This window comes from Syzygium oleosum, unplaced genomic scaffold (genome assembly GCF_021117445.2).
Source record: "Syzygium oleosum isolate NSW1041296 unplaced genomic scaffold, Sole_v2.1 Sole_v2.10, whole genome shotgun sequence".
NCBI classification, from domain to species: domain Eukaryota; kingdom Viridiplantae; phylum Streptophyta; class Magnoliopsida; order Myrtales; family Myrtaceae; genus Syzygium; species Syzygium oleosum.
The window spans coordinates 1,565,210-1,590,120 of record NW_026607494.1 but is presented as its reverse complement, the minus strand read 5'-3'; the positions used below and the strand labels follow the sequence as shown (position 1 = coordinate 1,590,120).

At 44.1% G+C, this 24,911-nt stretch overlaps 1 pseudogene; it reads left to right on the top strand.

Annotated features, from left to right (window-relative positions):
- The first annotated feature begins 247 nt into the window (after positions 1-247).
- LOC115669742 ((-)-germacrene D synthase-like) lies at positions 248-3,555 on the top strand (annotated as a pseudogene).
- Positions 3,556-24,911: the final 21,356 nt, after the last annotated feature.

Here is a 24,911-nt window from a genome sequence, read left to right as displayed (position 1 = left end):
GAATTGATTAACGTGAGTGAAGAGCCAAATCAAGTGCTTTTGTGACATCGATCGTTTGCTGTGCATTAAATCAAGTGCTTTTTTTGTGTGGTCCTTGAAATAGAGATGAACTCACTCAACAAACACTCTAACCGCAACTCTCGGAAGAAAAACTAAATAGCTATGAATATTGACTTTGCAACACGAGACGTTGTCCCATATATACCGACAGAAGGACGCAGTCCCGCTCACAAAAGCTTCTGTGGGTTTTCATTCACATCTACACCAAAGGCCATATAGAAAAAATGTCTCTTCCGGTTACATCAATCCCTGCTCATCCTCCTCCCAAAAACACAGCTAAGGTTGAACGACGGTCGGCAAACTTTCATCCAAGCATATGGGGGATTACTTTCTAAAATATGCTTCTGACTCCAACTCAAAGGTAGCATTTAAGTTATTCTTTTTCTTGAATTGCCTTCCGAAATTTTTCTATCGTTGTGTTTTCTGAAACCGAGAGCGTAGAAAATGATTATCTTGGATTATTGGGCACCATCCCACACCATATGATAAAGAAAAAGAAAAGAATTTCCAGTTGATTGGAAACTCCTTGCATGTGTTGGTCCATACATGATAGAAAATTTCTATGTGAACCTTGTGGCATGCACGCATGACCTAACCAATGTAGAAAAAATATCTCTACTATTAATAAAACTAATCTTAATGGAATAATCTTTACGTAATTTCAATTCAACTTTATCGTGGTCAGTCGGGTCATAGATATTTCTTGCTTTCTTACCAAGTTATATCATTTTCCTCTAATTTTTCTTTTGGACTTTTAATTTTATTTGTATTGAAGAGTTCTCGTGGTGTAGCAGACGAACAAATCGATAGATTGAAAGAAGTGAGAAAGATGTTGACAGGTGCTATGGATAAGCCTTCGCAGAAGTTGAACTTGATCGATCAAATCCAACGCTTGGGATTTGCCTACCATTTTGAACGTGAGATAGATGAGCAGATGGAGCAAATCCACAGAAGTTATTTCGAATTTCACTGCGGCGAAAACAATGATGACCTATACACGGTCGCTCTTCTCTTCCGATTGTTGCGACAACAAGGTTATAATATTTCATGCGGTATATATGTTCAAATTCTCGGTAATTGATCAATTGGCGAAATTCTATTGCAGACACTAGTTTGATAGTCCATTTCATTGATTAGAGCGACCAAATAATATCACTAACATGTATAATTTACTCTAGTCTTAATTTTTTTATTCGTTAACCTTTTTCTTTATTCAATTTTCACCGTGCCCGAGTTCTTCAATTTTCTCGCTTTGAAAGGCAAATAGTCCTTTCTTCTAATTCCTTGGTTTAGTATGTCCTTTTTCCATCTTTTCTAATTGATCTAGATATTGAACATCATGTTTTTCATAGAATCTCATGATAACATCTTTTCCGATATTCCATTTGGCCATACAGAAATCTTTAACAAGTTCAAGGACAACGAAGGGAATTTCAAGAAATCGCTTATCGCCAACGTGCAGGACTGCTAAGTCTATTTGAAGCTTGCCATCTTAGATATCACGGCGAAGATATTTTGAATGATGCACTTGCTTTTACTGTAACTCACCTTGAATCAATCGATGCAAGAAAAGCAAGCCCTAATCTTGCAAAACAAGTGAGTCATGCCCTAAGCCAGCCAATCCACAAGGGACCACCAAGGCTAGTGGCTAGTCACTACATTCCACTCTACCAAGAGGAGCCTTCGCATAATGGAGTCCTGCTCTCCTTGGCTAAACTCGATTTCAACATAGTGCTAGATCAACACCAGAAGGAACTCGGCAATATTACAAGGTTAACTTCTTGATAGCGTGTCTGAAGAAGCTGGATGTTCTGAGAACACCAGTTTCCCACATATTGATTCGTGCATTTCTGAATTGTCCTGAACTAAAAATCATTTGTACGTGACAAGGAGTGTTAAACTCTTTGGATCATCGGTCTAAAGTATTGCCTGTATGGGAACTAAAAATTGCATCCAATATGTGTTTGCTTAAATCGGATTTGTCGGTAAACCGTAGGTGGTGGAAGGATTTAGATGTAGAGAGGAAGTTCCCATTTGCTAGAAATAGGCTTGTGGAGCTGTATTTCTGGATGTCAGCACTTTATTTCGAGCCAAAGTACGAAGCCGCTAGAGAAACACTAACCAAAGTGGCTGGCCTTCTTTCCATTATGGACGACATCTATGATGTCTACGGCACATTGGAAGAACTAGAACTCTTCACGGAAGCAATTGAAAGGTATAGTTCGCACTCGGATGCTTTTCTCAGTATATTAATTCTAAACTCACTGATTCTAATTTGATTAGCTGTTAACGAGGGTCAAAGTGCAATATTTTCTGAACTTGACATCAGGTGGGACGTCGACGCGAAAGCTGGATTGTCAGAGTACATGCAAGCGTGTTACCAGACAATTCTCGATTTGTATGATGAAATTGGCTACGAAGTGATGAGAAAAGGGCGATCTTACCGTCTCTTTTATGCAAAAGAAGTGGTAAGACATTCGACGTTACATCAATCAAATGCAATTTTTACTCCGTCCACTTGCAACAGAATATCGGGTTTTTGGATAAGGATGAGAGGCTGTAATATACGTAAGTCCACCAAATACGTTGGAGTTCCAATATTGACATAGCTTTACGTTTGAGAATGAACTTTCAGATGAAAAGGCAAGTGAGAGCATACTTTGCCAAAGCCAAATGGTTCTACCAAAACCACGTACCGGCAATGGAGGAGTACATGCCCGTTGCTTTAGCAACATCCGGTACTGAAATGCTAATAGCGACGTTGTTTCTGGGAATAAGAGATATTGTAACAAAAGATGCCTTTGATTGGTTAATATTCGACGACCCCCAAGATGGTGAAGGCTTCGGCAGTAGTCCGTCGGCTCATGGATGACATTGCTGGACACAAGGTATATAAAAGCAATGCCTGTGAACTAAATTGATTAATCTATATTAATTTATCTAATGGATCTTATCAATAGGAGAAAACAATAATTTCCACGAGACATTTGTTTACAGTTTGAGCAAGATAGAGGTCCATCCGGCATCTTCAGTGGAGTGTTTCATGAAACAATACAAAGTTACAGAGGAAGAGGCCAAGGAGGAACTCCATAAGCAAGTGGTCGATGCATGGAAGGACATTAACGAAGAGTTGCGCCGTCCGACCGTCGTCCCCATGCCACTCCTCGAGCGAATCCTCAATTTTACACGATGCAACCATGTGGTGTATAACAACGAAAAGGATCACTACTCTGAGGCTGGAACCAAGTTCAAAAAGTTTGTGACTTCTATGCTCGTCAATCCATTGCCAATGTGATACTTTGGGTGGACAAGTTTAACTACCAAGCTATCATGGATTGCATTAGACATTTTCGAATTTGCTCTGTGCGCAATTTGAATTGTGTGTTAACCCTTGATCGGTGCTCTTCTCTGTCCTGAGCCACCCCCTCTCCCCTTCGAATTAAAGAAAATAAAGAGCCCGAATAAAAATGTCACATTATAATATATCAATGTTCTAAACTGTGCCTGGTTTAATTTCTTTATATATATATATGCTTATGACGGTCTTAGTACACTCTGGCCAGCACAAATTACAATAAACAGAAATGGAACCGAGTCTCACCTTTTCGGAAAAGAAATCGCCGTTGTATTTATAGTGAAGCAGGAAGGGATGATTCCACAAGTGGCATCGCTAAATTGAGGCAGTTGAAAAACGAATAACGAGATTTTTTTTTTTTGATGACCCGGGAACCGCCGTATAGCCGATAGCCGGCAACGTAAAACCTGGGGCGACGCTAGCGCAGGGACCCACCACCCACGGCGCCGCACTTAAGTCACGCACAATGCGCGCGTGGAGAATCGAAACACCCCCCACCCCCAGCGGGATGGGGGACGTATGCCCGAGCCAACGCGCCCACAACGGGGTGGGTGAATAACGAGAGTTTGGTTTACATAAATGATGAAAATTTTAGATGATGGTAAGAGATGTTCCGCTTCGGAAACATATGTTATTGGTAGTAAAAGTGCAGGATTTTCGTGGAATTCTTGAGATGAAATACCTCTTTCTGCTTGCATATTCATATCAGGCATAAATTGAGCAATACAATCAACCAACGGAAGTGAAACCAAATTAAGCCTTTTAATCTCATGTGTTCGATACTTTCATTTACTTGATTGGTTGATTGCATGATAGTTAAGGAAGAACCCGCTATTTGTTTCGATGATTTCACTTCACTATGGTGATTAGGAACTCAGTCTCTAGGGTTTTCTAATAAGTTTGAGATTTGACTCAAGTTTTTTGAAATTGAGGCAATTCTTATTTATATTTTTCAGCAAATGTAAATCTTTTGTATGCTAGATTGTAAAAATCTAGTCTACATATCTAACTTGAATTTTTTTTTTTTGGTTGAAATGAAACTTTAAAGTTGTGATGTATTGCGTTTAAGTTATATCAAAATTGAGTATATAACGAATTTTTCATATACAAGCATTCAGAATGTGGGTTCTAGTACTCTACGTAGGCGATTGTTTTTTTTTTTTTATGACCCGGTAGCCGCCGTACAGCCGACAGCCGGCGACGTAAAACCCGGGGCATCGCTAGCGCAGCGACCCACCACCCACAGCGCCGCACTTAAGTCGCGCACAATGCGTGCGTGGAGAATCGAACCACCCCCCCCAGAGGGATGCGGGACGTCCGCCCGAGCCAACGCGCCCACAACGGGGTGGGTAGCGATTGTTTCCTTAGATAAATACGCATTATCCTTCTATTCAAGTAGTTGATGTCCATCGAAGCATGCATGCACACGTACGAGGACATGCGATATCTTGTTGATTGTTTTCATGTTTTTGGGAGGTCATAAGCATCGACATTATCAGAAGCGATAAAAGTCCTATAACATTTATACTGTAACCATAAAGTTGAGGAGCAATTGATATCCAACTATTGTTTGGCACAAGAGCCAATTAGATTCGTGTTTAAATTGATCCGGTCAATGCGACTTCGAATCAAACTGATCCATTTACAGGGCAGATACAAAGCCTCAAGTAAGAGGACTTCAAATGAATCAATTTTGTAAAGATTAAAGCAACTGAGATTGACTAGAAATTACCTAGGCAGAACAATGAACAAATCTACCAAATCGATCAAACTCTATTTACAGTAGACTTGTCAAACGGGTGACTTAGGTTTGGATGGGTTGAAAATAGGTCCAATCAAAATTAACCCATTTTAACCCATTTCACGTAATACTATCTTGATGACCGATACCCAATCCCGACCTAATGAACACCTGACCTAATCTAGATTTCAATTATTAGCAATTTTTCCCCTTAAATATCGATAATAGCATAGTGAAAGAAACTAATCAACTAAAAACAATTTGAAAAAAAAATAGCAAATAAAAGCATACTAGAAAATTTGAGGAAATAAGCAACTAGAACACATTATGAATTAAGGATGGGGATAATTGCTCAATAAGTCTTAAACATATTATATAGCTGCCAATTTACCTAATTTTGTCCTGAACGTTTTAATGATTTTCTAATATAGTCTAATCCGGCCAATTTAAGCCTAAGAAGATTATGACGTGGAGATCCAATCACCGTCGGCCATGTTACATGGCATGTCGGCTATCTGACGTGAAAGAACATAAGCAAAATGACGTCAGTTTGGATACTTTTCTGAATTTTTTTTTCTCTTTTTTCATTCTTTGCTTTGTTTTTTCTTTACCAAACTATCTTCTTCTTCGTTTAAGCCAGCGATATTGTTCATCTTTAACCAAATCAACAAGAGCACCCCAACCTTGAGGACGCAAGCTACCGCGACCGCCAAAAGGTCTTCAAACAAATCGATGGCGATGGCAATGACAAGATCTCCCCCACCAAGTCTCCGAAGTCCTCTCAACCACTAGCTCGGCTTCCCACCCTGTTGAGATCCGCTACACCATGGACGACATTGACTCCGACTAGGCTTCATGAACCACGCTGAGTTCGTGACCCCCTGCTAATCTGGCTGGTCTTCCTCAAAGGCGAAGAACCACGATGCCTTCAACCTGTACGACCGGACAAGGACGACCTGATCTCCACCCACCTCCTTCAATGGTGAAATTGGGTCCCTCTTCTTGAAACCCTCTATCTCTCCTCCCACTTGAACCCATCTCTCTTCCTTTGAGTCCAACACAAATTCGAGACAAATCCTCAAATATCACTCAGTTTCTTCAACTGGGTCAAGACCAAAATGGTTTTGAAGCGGACCTCAAGTCACACGGCCACATAATCCATGTGTTAGTCAGGAAATTTTCATTTGGTGAGACCCATTTTTGAATTTGATTGCTAAAGCTCACTCCTTGCGGATTTAACAATTAGAGCATATTCAATGGGCGGTAACAAGAAATTTGAGAAGAAGATGAACAGTAAGAAAGAAAGAAAGAAAGAAAGAAAGAAAAGGAAAAAAGAAGACCTTGTTTCTACTACTGATGATCCTCATAGCCAACCATGACACGTAGGACAGTTGATACTGCTTGGAGTTTCACGTCAGAATTTTCCAATATAAATTGACCGGATAAATTACATTGGAAAATCATAAAAAATGTTTATGACTAAATTGGTTAAATTGGGAAGTTTAAGACTGATTTAGTAGCCATACAAAATGTTTAGAGCTGATGGGGTAATTTTCTCGATTAAGTTAAGATACCATATTTTTTTAGGCAAGAAAAATAGATGTACCATTCGTCTAGCCAAAGAGAAAAAAAATAATACCTTTTGGATTTTGTCATGTGCAACACGAGTCTAGGAAGAAACTAAGAAGATCCATAAAACTTAACATAAGATAACTAAATCTTTCAAATCTATATGTTGTATTCTGGAGCACATGAATATGTTTTTAGAGAAGATCTAAAGCTTTCATGTCATTGCAAGTGTTTACGCTTCCGCATGGCCAAAACAATTTCGGGCTATGGAGGATCAAGATTAAGGCGTTGTTGCGTCGGGAAGGTTCAGTTAGAGCCTTGGATGGGTGCAACTTCAAACTCGATAGATGTTATCTCAAACAAAAGATCGAAATTCCTGTAGCTCACAGGTTCCAAAATCTCAATCTCGCTCTAATACCAGTTTGTTGTGTGCGGAAGCGTAAACACGAGCGACGGAATCAGGACGCGAAACAGAGTGGAAGAAGAAAATCAACACGAGAAGTTTACGTGATTCGGTCCGAGTTTCGGAACCTACGTCCACGGGGAGAGCTAGCAAATAATCCACTATCAAACACACTAAGAGTTACAGAGTTACAGAATTACAATGACTCGCGCACAAGGAGAATTACAGAATTACAATGACTCGTGCTCAAGTATTTGATAGTGGATTATTTGCTAGCTCTCTCCATGGACGTAGGTTTCGAAACTCGGACCGAACCACATAAACTTCTCGTGTTGATTTTCTTCTTCCACTCTGTTTCGCGTCCTGATTATGTCACTCGTGTTTACGCTTTCGTGCACAACAAACTGGTATCAGAGCGAGATTAAGATTCTGGGAGCTATGAGCTACAGTAATTTCAGTCTTTTGTTCGAGATGACATCTATCAAGTTTGAAGTTGGACCCTTCGATGGCCAAAACAATTTTGAGTTATGGAGGATCAAGATTAAGGCGTTGTTGCGTCGGGAAGGTTCAGTTAGAGCCTTAGATGGCAAGTACCCCGACGACATGACTACGGCCGAGATCGAGGAGATGGAAGAGAGGGCGCACAGCACCATCCAATTGTCATTGTCCGACAAGGTGCTTCGTGAGGTAGTCGATGAAGATACGGATTTGGGATTGTGGAAGAAGCTCGCGAGTCTCTAAATGAAGAAATCTCTTACGACGAGATTATTCTTGAAGTAGCATCTTTACACGCTAAAGATGCAAGAAGGTACTCCTATCCAAGAACATCTTGATGAATTTAATAAGATTGTAATAGATATCAAAAATCTAGATTTGGTGTTAGATGATGAAACCAAGCCCTAATTGTGTTATGCTCACTACCGAGCTCGTATGAGAATTTTGTGAATTCTATATTGTATGGAAGAGAATCCAGAACTCTTGAGGATGTGAAGGCCTCGTTGAATTCCACGGAGATGCGTACAAAGTTGAATGCGGGTGGTAGTAGTGATAGAGCAGATGGCTTAGTTGTTAGAGGAAGGTCTAATCATCGCGATAGGCGCAGAAGTAGAGGGCGTTCTGTGTCTAGGTCAAGCCAGGACAAGAGCAAGGCGGAGTGTTACTATTATCACAAATTCGGACACTACAAATGTCACGCCCCGAATCCCAACGGGCTTGTGAGACCCCTCGAGGGTCGATCATTGAACGCGACGTCCCAGGACGCGTCGCCGACCCAAACGAAACACCCAAAGATAAAGGCAAGCGGAAGCGAAATAGAAACAACCCAGACAATAGACAATGACAACGGGATAGCATAGGCACAATTCAACAAACGCATTTCATAAAACTGACAGTCACTTACAACATTAAATCTAGGTTACTAGCTTCAAAACCACATTTATCAAAAGGGGTGGTGGTTGGGTAGCCTACTTCACTGAACAAAAAGGGGGCATCCAATAGATGAACGGAGCATCAAATGCCCAAAGTACTCTTGGTCTCTGGACCGCACGTGACGACTAACCGTCACTCCAAACCTGAAAATGTTTAATAACGGGAATGAGATAAATCTCAATAAGCAGACCCCTAAACCCCACATAGGCCAATGCGTACCCAGACAAGTTCAGCATGCAATCTAACCGATTACATATATATAATTCACATAAATGGACTTACCTCGCCATCCGATCACATGCCCATACTGCACATTAGTCAAATCATGATAATGTAATAATATCCCAAAAGTACATCACAATCACTCGAATGCCATGCATACGTACATTCACCCAATTCATCCATGCACAAAACACATGCGCATCCATCCAACTTTTTCACGACCCGGATCAACACCCCACAGGTCAGCCATCCGATCAATCCGGGCTCTGTCCTGGGTCAACACCCTACGGGACCTTTCAAAAACAAACTTTCACACGACCCGGGTCAACACCGCACAGGACCTTTCAAAAACAAACTTTCACACGACCCGGGTCAACACCCCACAGGTCAGCCCTCCGATCAATCCGGGCTCTGTCCCGGGTCAACACCCCACAGGTCAGCCCTCCGATCAATCCGGGCTCTGTCCCGGGTCAACACCCCACAGGACCTTTAGACAATCACATACGCCACAATCACATACGCCACGTGATTCAATCAATTTTCACGCCATATTCAAGCTTCAATAACATTAAATCAACTCAGCCAGATCAGCCCGCGCGCCACAATTCATTCATCATTCTAGAACATTAAACCCCATCTACCATTGCAAGCCCGAGCCCATATGATATGCATTAAACCGACCACGAATAATTAACGCGAATCATCGCCAAGCAAATATTGAATCACACACGAACAATCCAAAATCGCGGCATAAATTCCAGGATCAACGGCCCCCAACTCAGCACCAAAATCGGCCATAAATTGCCACGATTCAATCCACATTCCGACCCTAATCACTCACCCCTAACCAGCCCACATCTCAGCCACCAAATCGCGCTAAACGGACTCCGAATCGGCGCGAACAGCCCCTAATCAGCTGCAAATCCCACACTAAACAATCCCCAAACAAGTCTAATAATACACAAAGTCCTAGACAAGGTTTAGGATGTCGCTTACCTCGACTTGAGCAAGAAAACGAGGCTGGGCAGCGGGGAAATCGTTCGGGACAGCCGCGGCCGACGGCGATCGGGCCGAGGCTCGACCACGCCCGGGCGACAATGCGGCAAGGGAGCTCCCGGTGAGGCGGCAGCAGCTCGGGCGGCAATGGGGGCGAGCGAGGGGCCTCGCCGGAACAAGAGCAGCTCCGGCAGACGAGCGGCCACTCACGGCGGTGACGAGTCGGTGGCTGGAACAGGGGCGGGAAGGAGCTCGGCTGAACCAGGGAGGAGGGGGGGAGAGAGAAGCAGCTTGGTGGGGGCGTGAACGGCGAGCCAGCGACGGCGAGCGGTCGGCAGCTGGGCGGACGGGCGGCGGTTGCTGGCCGGGCAGCGAGCGGCGGATCTGGTCGGTCTCGGCTCCGGCTCGACCAAAGGCAGCGCGAACAGGGGAAGAAAAGGAAGAGGAGGGGCGACGACGATAGCTCCGGTCTGGGACGAGCGGCCGACGGCGAGCTGGGCGAGCGCGCAGCCGACGAGCTGGGGCGACAGAGGCTCGGCTTAAAACAGGGGGATGCGGACAGCGTCGTCGCCGGAAAGCTTGACAGGGTGGCGGCGGCAGGGGATGGAGCTAGGATGGTGGCGGCGAGCGGTGGGGGCGATGGCGGCCGAAACGGCGGCGTGCGGCGGTCGAGGGCGAGGCAGAACAAGGAAGGAGTCGGGGCGAAGAAAACAGGGGAAGGGAAAAGAGAGGGGGGGTCGCGGCGGTGATGGCGTGGCCGGCGGTTGGGCGAGCGGCGGTGCAAGGCAGACGGCGCGGCGGCGGTAGGGTGCGGCGACGAGCAGCGGCAAGCAACCAGCAAGAAGCAGCAACAGTCGGGGGCAGGAAGGAGGAAAAAGAAGAGGAGAAGAAGAAAAGAAAAAGAGAAAGGAAAGAAAAGGGAAAAATGAGGGGAGAGAGAGAAGTCTACATGGCTAGGGGAGGAAGGGACGTGAGCGCAGGGGAGACGTGCGCGTAGCTGGCGCGGCAGAGAGAGAGAGAAAGAGAAAGAGAAAGTCAACGCCATCGAGTACGATCTAACGGCTGGAATTCAAATCTGAAAACGATCCTACGGTCCAAATTAATCCTAGAATATAATAAGGGACAAAGGCCAAATTAATTAATTCAAACTACTCCGAAGGAGGTCTACTAGTCCAAATCCGCACCCGGTCAAAAATTCACTTTTCCACTATTCATGGCAACATCAACACTGGCCACAATAATATCGACACCGTCCAATTAAATTCGTCCCGGAACTCCGAGAGATTCGACACCAAAGTTTGGGCTCTAAATAACGTCCAAATTCGATCGAGTGCAATTCTAGCGAAATCTCTAATTTAAAAATAATAACCGAGAGTGATCAGTTCCCGGGCGAGATTTTACTATAAGCACACTGACGAATTACACGTTTTATAAATCCCAAAAATGCGCCGAAATTCGGACTGTCACAACTCTTCCCCCCTTACAAAAATTTCGTCCTCGAAATTTACAATCCAACCCAACTATTCAAACAAATTGGGGTATTGGTGTCGCATCAACTCTTCGCTTTCCCACGTCGCACCTTCGGTCCATGGTGTTCCCAAATCACCTTGACCATCAGAATTTTCTTGTTCCGCAGCACTCTTTCTATTCTGTCCTCGATCCGGACTGGCTTTTCCACGTACGACACTCTGTCGTCCACGTCTATTTCCTTATAATTTGGCACGTGGGTCAGATCCGATTCGTATTTCCTTAACATAGACACGTGGAACACATTATGAACCTGGGACAAATTCGTCGTTAGCGCGAGACGATAGGCCAAGGTGCCAATTCTTTCCAAGATCTCAAATGGACCCACGTACTTCGGCGATACTTTGAGGAAAACGTGGTCCCTCACTTGAAATTCCAAAGGCCTACGTCTCCGGTCTGCATAATTCTTTTGACGGCTCTGAGCGATCTTAAGCCTGTCCCGAATCTCCTTGACCATTTCGACTGACTGCTGAACCAACTCGGGACCCGTGATGCTCCTTTCACCAACTTCATCCCAACAAACTGGTGTTCTGCAAGCTCTGCCATATAGTGTTTCGAATGGTGCCATTCTGATACTCTGCTAGTAGCTATTGTTGTAGGCGAATTCGACCAAATACAGCTATTCCTCCCAACCACCCTTAAAATCCAAAACACATGCTCGCAGCATGTCTTCCAATGTCTGAATCGTCCTTTCAGACTGGCCGTCCGTTTGGGGATGATAGGCCGTGCTAAACTGTAACTTCGTTCCTAATGCTGTCTGAAGACTTTTTCACAAAGCGGCAGTAAACTTAGGATCACGGTTCGAAGTGATCGTCACTAGTACTCCGGGTAGACTAACTATCTGTTGCACGTACAACTGTGCATACCTCTCTAACGCGAAGTCCTTTCGCACTGCTAGAAAATGTGTCGATTTTGTCAACTGATCCACTATCACCCAAATCGAATCATGACCCCTCTGGCTCTTCGGTAATCCCATGACGAAGTCCATCGTGATGTGTTCCCATTTCCACTCGGGGATTTCCAATGGCTGCAACATTCCACCCGGCTTGCAATGTTGCGCCTTCACTTGTTGGCATGTTAAACACTTAGCCACATGCTTGGCCACGTCCACTTTCATGCCGTTCCACCAATAATGCTGTCGTAGGTTCTGATACATCTTCGTACTACCCGGGTGAATACTGTAATTACTATGGTGAGCTCCTATCAAAATTTCCTCTTTTAGTTCCGCATCATCGGGCACACACAACCGTCCACGGAACTTCAGAATCCCATCCTCGGATACCTGAAAGTCCGGTTTCCTTTTTGTCACGTCCAATTCTAGAATTTTCTGGATCTCTAGGTCCGTCGACTGTAAAGCCTTAATCTTAGTTTGGATCTCCGGTTCAATCCTCAATGCTGCAAGCAGACTTGAGACCTGACTCACTTCATACTTAAATTCCGAATCCCGAACTCCCTTCAATAGAGTCCATTCCTTGACCATCATATGCGCGATGCTCGATTTCCGGCTCAGTGCATCCGCTACTTTATTAGCTTTTCCGGGGTGATACAGAATATCGAAATCATAGTCCTTAAGGAGTTCCATCCAACAGCGCTGACTCATGTTTAGTTCTTTCTGGGAGAACAAGTACCTTAAACTTTGATGGTCCGAATAAATCTGAAATTTCTCTCCACACAGGTAGTGTCTCCAAATCTTAATAGCGAAAATAATCGCGGCCAATTCCAAACCGTGTGTCGGATAATTTAGTTCGTGCGGTCTCAATTGTCGCGATGCGTATGCCACCACTCTTCCGTATTGCATTAGCACGCATCCCAATCCCCTTACCGACGCGTCACTGTAAATCTCATAACCTCCCGGTCCTGACGGGATTGTCAATATTGGCGCGGTCGTCAACCTCTGCTTTAACTCTTGAAAATTCCTTTTGCACTTATCCGTCCATTCAAACCTCATTTGCTTCTTTAGTAACTGTGTCAGCGGCATTGCCAATGCCGAAAACCTTTCCACGAAACGTCGGTAATAACCCGCTAAACCCAAGAAACTCCGAATCTCGGTTACCGTTGTCGGCCTCAGCCAATTCATAACGACTTCAATCTTTGTCGAGTCCACCGCAATTCCTTCCCCGGATATCACATGTCCTAAGAACACCACTCGATGAAGCCAGAATTCGCACTTACTGAACTTAGCGTAGAGGGCATGTTCCCTTAAGGTCCGTAGAATCGTTTCTAAATGTACCTCATGCTCGGCGGGACTCTTCGAATACATCAGAATATCGTCTATGAACACGATCACAAACTAATCCAGAAATTCCTTGAATACCCGATTCATTAAATCCATAAAGGCTGCAGGGGCGTTCGTCAGTCCAAACGGCATCACGTGAACTCATAGTGTCCATACCTTGTCCTAAATGCCGACTTCGGCACGTCCTCCTTCTTGATCCTCAATTGGTGATAGCTAGTCCTCAAGTCGATCCTTGAAAATATCGACGCCCCCTGTAATTGATCAAGTAGGTCATCTATCCTTGGTAGTGGGTACTTATTCTTAACGGTCACCTGATTTAACTGTCTGTAGTCGATGCACAACCTCAAGGACCCGTCCTTTTTTCTCACGAACAACACTAGCGCTCCCCATGGAGACGCACTCGGGCGAATAAAACCTTTATTCAATAACTCCTGCATTTGAACCTTCAATTCCTTCAATTCTAACAGCTACATCCTATAGGGCGCTTTCGAAATTGGTTCCGTCCCTAGGGCCAACTCAACCACAAACTCCACTTCACTATCAGGTAGAAATCCCGGCAATTCCTGAGGAAAGACATCGGGAAGGTTACACACCTCGACTATTTCCTTTAGCCTTAGTTCTTCAACCAACCAGTCAACCACAAAATAATTATCTTCCTATACCTCGAAGACAAAACTCAACCCATCCAATTTCAATCCACAGTTTCCCAAAACAAATTACCCCAGTTCTTTGCAGAATCCGAAATTTCCAAGCAACACACATCCTTCCCAACCCGTCCAAAATATCATCAGTAATTCAAAAATCCTCAACTGATTACGCCTACTCACCATAAGTGATTATAAGTCTTACATGATCATTCCAGTTATAATTTCAAAATCTTCTCTTGTTGCACCCACTAGCATCACATAACGCATCCAGACTCTCAAGACAAATCCTTTGATTCCTTCCCTACCACCGCGTACATCTTTCCTTGTGCCTGCGGTTAATCTGGTTAATCCGCGGGGCAACTCTCGCTTAATGACCTACTTGCGGTTGTTGTTGCTGTATTAACAGTCTAGCTTATCGATTCGGGCAGTTTCTCACTTAGTGACCATGCTGACCACATCCACAACATGTTCCACTTCTACCTCGGCAATAGTCATTCCTATGCCCCTTTCCACAAGACCAACATGCGGCGTTGGAGTAGTAGTTCGACTTTCCAGAGTTCTTTCTTAACGAAGGGACAAGTCTCTTGTTCTCGGTCATAAGCTTCTTCCCAAAGTTCCCATTGTCCCTAGCTGGCGCGTACCGCGATCCAGAAGCGGCAGTCCTTTCACTCATATCCGTGTCAACCATCGAGCTCTCTCATACAACTCATTGTAATCCCTTAAGACTCAAAAGTACTAACTGATTGCGGAATTCCGGTTCCAATCCATCCCGAAACCTCCTTGTCCTATCCACATGGTCCTTGACCATCCTTGGTGTGTACATAGGCAACCTTACAAACTCGATCTCGTACTGATCGACTGACATCCGATTTTAGCGAAGCCGAAGAAACTAGGTCATTTTCTGTCCTCGCGCACTCTCTCAATGTACTTCTCATTGAAGGCCTCAACAACGACACCCCAGTTTGAGATTATGCCCTTCGAAATATCCTACTTTGGGGGTTCTCTTACCAATCACTTGCATTTCCTTGAAGTTGATATACAGCCAGGGTCACTTTCTCTTCATCAGTGCACCCAAATACCTCAAAAGCCCCTTTTTTTTCCAAGTCCTCTATCCAAAGTAATGTAGCCTCAGGGTCATCTCTTCCCATTTAACCTTGCAGGTTTAAATTTCAAAAATTTTCCAACCAACTAACGCATCTGTCTGACTGCATTAACTTGCCCTTGACCTTGATTCCCAACATTTTCGTTATGCCCACGATTCCCATTACTTCTATTGGTGGCGGCAACAGCGGCCTCAGCAGCAGTAGCAACAGTAGCATTTCGCTCCTCAGTTTGCCTTCCCATTAAAATTCCAACTTCCTCGAGTGCCCTCAAAATCTCATCACATCTTGGATCCCCCACAACTCCAACTTGCGGACCTACACGACCTCGACCTCGACCTCTTCCTCGGCTACTCATACTCACAGTGTTCACACTACTCACTTACCTGCTATAATTCCCCTCGGGAATTAAAGACCTAGGCCAACTATACCAGTCTAAACCCCTAGGCAGTGAATCGCAACAACCATTCACTAAACAAGCAGCCAATCACAAACAGCAGCCAATCACAACCAACAAAGTTCGTGCACTTACCTCAAGTCCTGACGCACCTGCACCTCATATAATATTGCATAAAATCACTCAGCAATCACAATCATACAGTCTGGGGTACGCATGGCACACAAGTCTCCCTAACTAACTACCCCAAAGTCATCGCTCCTTATCACTCCAGGCTTCGACCAACTTGGATCGAGCTGACCTTGCTCTGATACCAAATCAACTGGGATGTCACGCCCCGAACCCCAACGGGCTTGTGACACCCCTCGATGGTCGATCATTGAACGCGACGTCCTAGGACGCGTCGCCGACCCAAACGAAACACCCAAAGATAAAGGCAAGCAGAAGCGAAATAGAAACAACCCAGACAATAGACAATGACAACGGGATAGCATAGGCACAATTCAACAAACGCATTTCATAAAACTGACAGTCACTTACAACATTAAATCTAGGTTACTAGCTTCAAAACCACATTTATCAAAAGGGGGTGGTGGTTGGGTAGCCTACTTCACAGAACAAAAGGGGGGCATCCAATAGATGAACGGAGCATCAAATGACCAAAGTACTCCTGATCTCTGGACCGCACGTGACGACTAACAGTCACTCCAAACCTGAAAATGTTTAACAACGGGAATGAGATAAATCTCAATAAGCAGACCCCTAAACCCCACATAGGCCAATGCGTACCCAGACAAGTTCAGCATGCAATCTAACCGATTACATATATATAATTCATATAAATGGACTTACCTCGCCATCCAATCACATGCCCACACTGCACATTAGTCAAATCATGATAATGCAATAATATCCCAAAAGTACATCACAATCACTCGAACGCCATACATACGTACATTCACCCAATTCATCCATGCACAAAACACATGCGCATGCATCCAACTTTTTCACGACCAGGGTCAACACCCCACAGGTCAGCCCTCCGATCAATCCGGGCTCTGTCCCGGGTCAACACCCCACAGGACCTTTCAAAAAAAAAACTTTCACACGACCCGGGTCAACACCCCACAGTCGGCCCTCCGATCAATCCAGGCTCGTCCCGGTCAACACCCCACGTGACCTTTCAAAAACAAACTTTCACACGACCCGGTCAACACTCCACTGTGTCGCCCTCCGATCAATCCGGCTCTGTCCCCGGTCAACACCCACAGGACCTTTCAAAACAAATTTTCACATGACCCGAGTCAACACCCCACAGGTCAGCCCTCCGATCAATCCGGGTTCTGTCCCGGGTCAACACCCCACAGGACCTTTCAAAACAAATTTTCACACGACTCGGGTCAACACTCCACAGGTCAGCCCTCCGATCAATCCGGGCTCTGTCCCAGGTCAACACCCCACAGGACCTTTGGACAATCACATACGCCACAATCACATACGCCACGTGATTCAATCAATTTCCACGCCATATTCAAGCTTCAATAACAGTAAATCAACTCAACCAGATCAGCCCGCGCGCCTCAATTCATTCATCATTCTAGCACATTAAACCCCATCTACCATTGCAAGCCCGAGCCCATATGATATGCATTAAACCGACCACGAATAATTAACGCGAATCATCGCCAAGCAAATATTGAATCACACACGAACAATCCAAAATCGCGGCATAAATTCCAGCATCAATGGCCCCCAACTTAGCACCAAAATCGGCCATAAATTGCCACGATTTAATCCACATTCCGACCCTAATCACTCACCCCTAACCAGCCCACATCTCAGCCACCAAATCGCGCTAAACAGACTCCGAATCGGCGCTAACAGCCCCTAATCAGCCGCAAATCCCACACTAAACAACCCCCAAACAAGTCTAATAATACATAAAGTCCTAGACAAGGTTTAGGATGTCGCTTACCTCGACTTAAGCAAGAAAACGAGGCTGGGCAGCGGGGAAATCGTGCGGGACTGACCGCGGCACATGCAAGGATCAATGAGGCTCGGACCACGGCCGGGCGGCACGCCGGCGGCAAGGGAGTTCCGGCGAGGCGGCAAGGCTCGGCGGCAATGGGGGCGACGGGGGCCTCGCCGAATGTAGCGGCTCCGGCAGACGAGCGGTCACTCACGGCGACGACGAGTCGGTGTCTGAAACAGGGGTGGGAAGGAGCTCGGCTGAACCAAGGAGGAGGGGGGAGAGAGAAGCAGCTTGGTGGGGGCGTGAACGGCGAGCCAGCCGACAGCGAGCGGTCGGCAGCTGGGCGGACGGGCGGCGGTTGCTGGCCGGGCAGCGAGCGGCGGATCTGGTCGGTCTCGGCTCCGGCGCGACCAAAGGCCGCGCGAACAAGGGAAGAAAAGGAAGATGAGGGGCGACGACGATAGCTCCGGTGTGGGACGAGCGGCCGACGGCGACGGCGAGCTGGGCGAGCGCGCAACCGACGAGCTGGGGCGGCGGAGGCTCGGCCAAAACAGGGGATGCAGATGCGTCGTCGCCGGAGCAGCAAGGGCGACGGTGGCTTGGGGGGGAGCTGGGATGGTGGCGGCGAGCCAGTTGGGGCGATAGCGGCCGAAATGGCGGCGTGCGGCGGTCGCGGGCGAGGCAGAACAGGGGAGGAGTCGGGGCGAAGAAAACAGGGGAAGGGAAAAGAGAGGGGGTCACGGCGCGATGGCGCGCGGCCGTGCGCATGGCTGAAGCGGCGGTGTAAAGCGGACGGCACGGCGCGTGGTAGCAGCGCGATGAGCGGCGAAGCAACTAGCAACGAAGCGGCCGACAATCGGGCGGGGAAGGAGGAAGAAGAAGAGGAGAAGAAGAAAAGAAAAAGAGAAAGGAAAGAAAACGGAAAAAGGAGGAGAGAGAGAAGTCTGCATGGCTAGGGGAGGAAGGGACATGAGCGCAGGGGAGACGTGCGCGTAGCTGGCGCGGCACAGAGAGAGAGAGAAAGAGAGAGAGAGAAAGTCAACGCCATCGAGTACGATCTAACGGCCAGAATTCAAATTTGAAAACGATCATACGGTCCAAATTAATCCTAGAATATAATAAGGGACAAAGGCCAAATTAATTAATTCAAACTACCCCGAGGGAGGTCTACTGGTCCAAATTCGCACCCGGTCAAAAATTCACTTTTCCACTATTCTTGGCAACATCGACACTGGCCACAATAATATCGACACCGTCCAATTAAATTCGTCTCGAAACTCCGAGAGATTCGACACCAAAGTTTGGGCTCTAAATAACGGTCAAATTTGATCGAGTGCGATTCTAGCGAAATCTCTAATTTAAAAATAATAACCGAGAGTGATCAGTTCCCGGGCGAAATTTTACTATAAGCACACTGACGAATTACACGTTTTATAAATCTCAAAAATGGGCCGAAATTCGGACTGTCACAACAAAAATGAGTGTCCTTTGCTCAAGGATAAGGGGAAGAAACCGATGGAGAGTTCCGATTCGACTAGTCTGGTGAAGAGTATCGAGTCAGCTAATGCTGAAAATGTTCTTACTATTTCGTCTCCCGATTGTCATGTTGACGACGAATGGATTTTGGGTTCGACATGTTCATACTACATGTGTTCAAATAGAGATTGGTTCCACACATATGAAAAAGTCAGTGGTGTTTCAGTCTTGATGGGCAATAATGCAATTTGCAGGATTGTGGGTATTGGTATTGTGCGGATCAAATGTCATGACAACATAGTAAGAACTCTGATAGACATCAGACACATCCGAAACTTGAAGAAGAACCTTATTTCGCTGAGTAGTTTGGATTCCACTGGATGCATGTACACCGGTGGAGGTGAAGCTCTGAAAGTTTCAAAGGGCTCCTTGATCGTGATGAGAGGTAACAAAAAGAATAACATTTACATTTTACAGGGAAGTACCATTGTGGGTTCTCCAAATGTATCATCCTCTTAAGATTCTGAGAAATCCATAGTGGCATATGCGGTTAGGTCACATGAGCGAAAGAGGAATGAATATCTTAAGTAAACGTGGTTTACTCTGTGGGGAGCATACGGTCCCACTTGATTTTTGCGAGCATTTTGTTTTCGGGAAGCAGCACAAACTTAGTTTCAATACTGGGGTGCACTCGACGAAGGGCACAGTTGATTACATTCACTCCGATTTGTGGGGACCTGCACAAGTAACATCTCAAGGGGGTGCAGTTTATATTCTGACATTTATTGATGATTTTTCTAGGAAAGTCTGGGTTTATTTCTTGAAGCGTAAAAGTGAAGTTTTTTATACCTTCAAGAAGTGGAAGGTGTTGATAGAAAATCAAACCGGGACAAAGATAAAGCGTCTCAGAATAGACAATGGTCTTGAGTTTTGTGGAGGTGATTTCAATAAGTACTGTGAAGATTCAGAGATTGTTTGACATCGAACAGTCAGGCACACACCTCAACAGAATGGGGTGGCAGAGCGCATGAACCGGACACTTTTGGAGAGAGCTAGGTTTATGCTATCTAATGCTGGACTTGGGAAAGATTTCTGGGCTGAAGCCGTGAATGCGACGTGTTATTTGGTGAATTGTTCTCCTTCAACCGCAATTGATTGTAAGACTCCAAATCAGGTATTGTCAGGTAAACCTTCTGAGTATTCTGTTTTGAAAATATTTGGTTGTCTCGCTTATTATCATGTAAAAGATGGTAAGCTTGAACCTAGGCCAAGAAATGTATTTTTGTTGGCTATGTAGACAGCGTTAAGGGAAATAGGTTGTGGTGTTCTGACCCTCAGTCACCAAAGTTTATAATCAGTAGGGATGTTACTTTTGATGAAAATTTTACGCTTGATCAGAGAAAGGTTGTTGTTGAGTCTACAGGTATTCAGGAGGAGAATGTTGTGAAAAAGGTGGAGTTTCGTGTGGACCCTCCACGAAAAACATTCGAAGATGTTCCTATCCAGCCAAAAAATGACAATGAGCAACAAGACTCAGATAATGTAGAAGAAGTTGAGCAGCCGCATACCTTGGGTGCAGGGAGGGCTAAACGACAAATTAAGCCTCCTTAGAGATATGGCTATTCTGATTTTGTAGCATATGCTCTTACAGTCGCTAAAGAGTTTTGTAGTGAAAAACCTTCTACATCCCATGAATCCACCATTTATTCTAAATCTGAGAAGTGGCTTGTTGCGATGAAGAAAGAGATTCTTTGGTGAAGCTGAAGCTCTGCTGGAGCTCAATCGGTGTCTGCAAAAAGTAAGTGCCAGTCGGGGCATTTGAGAGAGTTGGCAAGAATAATAATCACTATGATTTGGCTCAAATATCGAGCAAAGGTGAAGAATTATTTAATTATGTATCGAGTTTGAGTTTATACGTGAGATTCCAACTCTCACGGAGAAATTAAAAGCGCCGAACAAGAGGACCAAGAGTTGTGAGGGAGGGGGGGTTGGGGGCTAATAAATGAAGCAGGACAAAATATCTTCTGCAGATGGCTATGTTTATTTTAGTCAAAGAAAAAAGGGGAGGGGAGGGGGGGGGGGGGGGGTTGTTGTTGGGGGCTAATAAATGAAGCAGGACAAAATATCTTCTGCAGATGGCTATGTTTATTTTAGTCAAAGAAAAAGGAAAGTTCAGGGCCCATGTGCTTGTCTCCCACATCCAATTTATCTCCCCTCTTTAAATGCATGGACATGGCATGCATGCCCATAAAGTCTCGAGGGCACCGAATGTCTCTTCTCTTTGGTCATCATTTGTGGGCGCCGCTCTTGACATTTCTAAGCCCCAAAATTTGTCTTGTTTTGTTCCCTTTCTCCTATGAAAGGAGAGGTAGTCTGAAGAGCTCAAAATAGAGGAGGCTAAGAGAGCTCGTCAACGAGAGAGACGAGAGGCCAAATCAGAAGCGGTGGAGAGAGAGCTCGCGTAGGAAGTGAGAGCATGAAGCAGAGGTGGAGGCGCTCTTGATCACCTTGTGTTTATGCAATATATCTACATCCATTTTGAGCGTTTTACGTGAGGTTAAACACAGTGGGTTTCGGGTGTAATTATAGGGTTGGGAAACACTTGATTGTGAGTCATTGTAATTCTGTAATTCTCCTTAATTTGATAGTGGATTATTTACTGGCTCTCCCCGTGGACGTAAGTTTCGAAACTCGGATCGAATCACGTAAATTTCTCGTGTTGATTTTCTTCTTCCAATCTGTTTCGCGTCCTAATTCCGTCGCCCGTGTTTACGCTTCCGCGCACAACAGCGAGTAATCAAATTTTAAGCCAACATTTTGGTTGATCAGATGAGATCAAGGTGGCTTGAATATATTCTTTTAATGTTTGAGGGCTTAAGGTGTCACATTAACTTCCCAAAATTGTGGCAAGCTAAGAACCATTACAGATTTAGGCTGTGTTCGGAAAACATTTTTCGCATTTTCTGGTGTTTGGGGGCAGAAAATGTTTTCCGTGGGAAAACATTTTCCTTCCCCACCCCCAAATTCTTCATTGTTTTGAGGAAAATGATTTCCTCTTTTCACAAAAAGGAAATCATTTTCCCCCAAAGTGAAGGCAAAATTGCCCATGGGAGGGAAAATGTTTTCCGTGGGAGAGGAAGTGGATCGCCGGTCACCGCCGCCGGCCGCCGCCGCCGTCGCCGCCGCCGCCGCCCCGGTCGCCGGCCGCCGCCGCCTGTCGCCCGCCCGCCGCCAGCAGGCCGCCACCGGTTGCCCGGTCGTCGCCCGCCGCCGCCCGACCGCCGCCGGTTGCCCGGTCGCCAGACGCCGCCGGATCAGCTATCGCCGAACACCAGAAAATATTTTCCGAAACTTTTTCAAATTTTAGCCGAACACCAGAAAATTGTGTTCCAGGAAAATATTTTTCAGGAAAATGACTTAGAAAAATATTTTCCAAAAGGAGAATATTTTCCGGCAAACGAACGGAGCCTTAGGGAGGCTGCATTTTCTTTTTATAAATTTATAATTTGTTTTTCCTGTCTAAATTTGGAAAGAGAAATAATATTCGTGGATTTGAGCACCTAATCAAGGATCTAAAAGGGGTACTTCCATTATTGTCTTACCACTTCTCATAAATGAAAGCATAAAGAGGGACGATAGAAGATAGGATGACCCATTATCACTGTGCTGCTACGACTCTCGGTGGTCTTTATTGTCGTATTATTGAAATTGACTAAACAAGCCAGATTTGGCCACAATTGAAGCTTCCGCGAAACGCAAAAGCGGGCAATGTCACAGAAATTGTTAATTTCTTTTGATAGTCCGTCATAATTGAAGGCTGTTAACAGAGAAGAGTTTCTCAACGAAGTGCTTACTTTCAATTTAACTCACCTTAATTCTTTAGTGTAGTTCTACTTTACTTTGACATGAGTGAAATTGACCTTATTATAAACATAGTTTCAACACCTTACGGTAGTTTGTTTGTGTTAGGTTAATTAAAGTATTGATTACAAAAAAAAAACTTCTCTTTTGACCTTCCTTCCTAAACTTTAAAAATGAAAAAAATTATTGTAGAAGATTTTTTAAATGTGAACAAAAATTCCAAATAACTTTACATGTTAATACTTGAATTTTTCTAAAGGTTCCAAGTGTACCATATGAAATAAAGTCAAACTTCAAATATTATTTTATTAAAAAATTCACATATTACAAAAACGGAAAAAGTTAATAGTAAAAAAAAAAAGTAAAATCGCTGCCGGTGCACCTAGCTTTTAAGTTGGGAAAAGTTTTAGCATATAATTAAAGCCCCATTTATCCCCAAGCATCTCATGGATTAGAAAATGATTTCAGTGAAATCAATCATTAATATCTATCAATTATAACTAATATTTTCTACAATGTCCCCATACCATGATCTGGCTTGAAGGAACCTTAAAACATAGTATTCCAAAAAAAACCTTCATGAATTTTTCTGTAGTTTTAACAAACTTTACAGTACTCAATCAATTTTAAACTAACCTCCTGTTCAGAACTGTCATTTTAAATTGACCCGTGTCAAATTTAATGTTGATGGACTTTCTAGATTAGATAGTCTCAAAATCATCCAGCCTTTTTCCAATTTTACCGAGAAAGAAAATTCTAAGAAATTATCTCTCTTTTTTTTCTACGTATTGTGGTGATATGAATAAATAGTTTCAGAAATTCATTAATCAAGTAACCTTTTTTTTTTTCATTTTATGTTTGCCTACATTTACTTTAGAGCCAATTAATATGAAGGATATGTGGACTACCTCGTTTGTTATTTTACGAACTTAATATGAATAGCATCACCTATTAATTATAACTACTAATTGTGCGAGTGATAGCAAGTCCATAATCATATATAATTTTCCACTTTTGTTCATTATACTATGCTAAAAATATTAAATCATATGTTAAAATATTTAAATAATAAACCACACTAAAGCTTTTAGAATAGCTGGTAGTGGTCGTACCAAATTTTATATAGTATCAGAGTTGGAGGTACTAAGTTCAATTCTTTTCAAATCACATTTGTCTCCCTGATTAAATATTTCCACGCTTAGTACTAAGCAAAAAGACCGGACTAAGCTTGAGGAGGAATGTTATAATATTTAAATAATAAATCACGCCTTCATTTAACAGCTTAGACTTTTAGAAGAGTTGGCTGTGGTCTCACAAAATCTCACATCACATATCAATAATTCTTCTAGCAAAAATAGATATTCCAAATTTTTTTGTCAAATGAGTAATGATTGCGGAAATATGCGTAAGTTGTCTATATACCAGTAGATCGAAATGGCAACGTGAAGTTTGAACAAAAAAGGGCATGCGAACTCGGTGGTGGAGTGTCTGTTAGTTTATAGAACCTAAAGAGCTCTGGTTCTTCAAATGGGTCATAGACATTGATATATTTCGCCAATGTAAACATACTCGGCTTTCACTTTTACCGACATTTCTCCACAAATGAACAAATCCTTCATGAAATTTTACTCCTGAAATCAAGTGGTAGCCTTCAAGAACCCCACGTCTTGAAAAAAGCTGGCTTCATTTTTCTATAGAATGAATCTAATGAATCTCATCCACCACATCTTTCCATTTTAGTAAAGCTAATCCTCTATAGGATTCCTATAATGGACCACTAAATTGATCAACGTGAGTTAAGAGTCAAATTAAGTGCTTTTGTGACATCGATTGGATGCTGTGCATTAATCAAGAGCTTTTGTGTGGTCCTTGAAATAGAGATGAACTCATTCAATCACAAAACTAAATAGCTATGATGGTA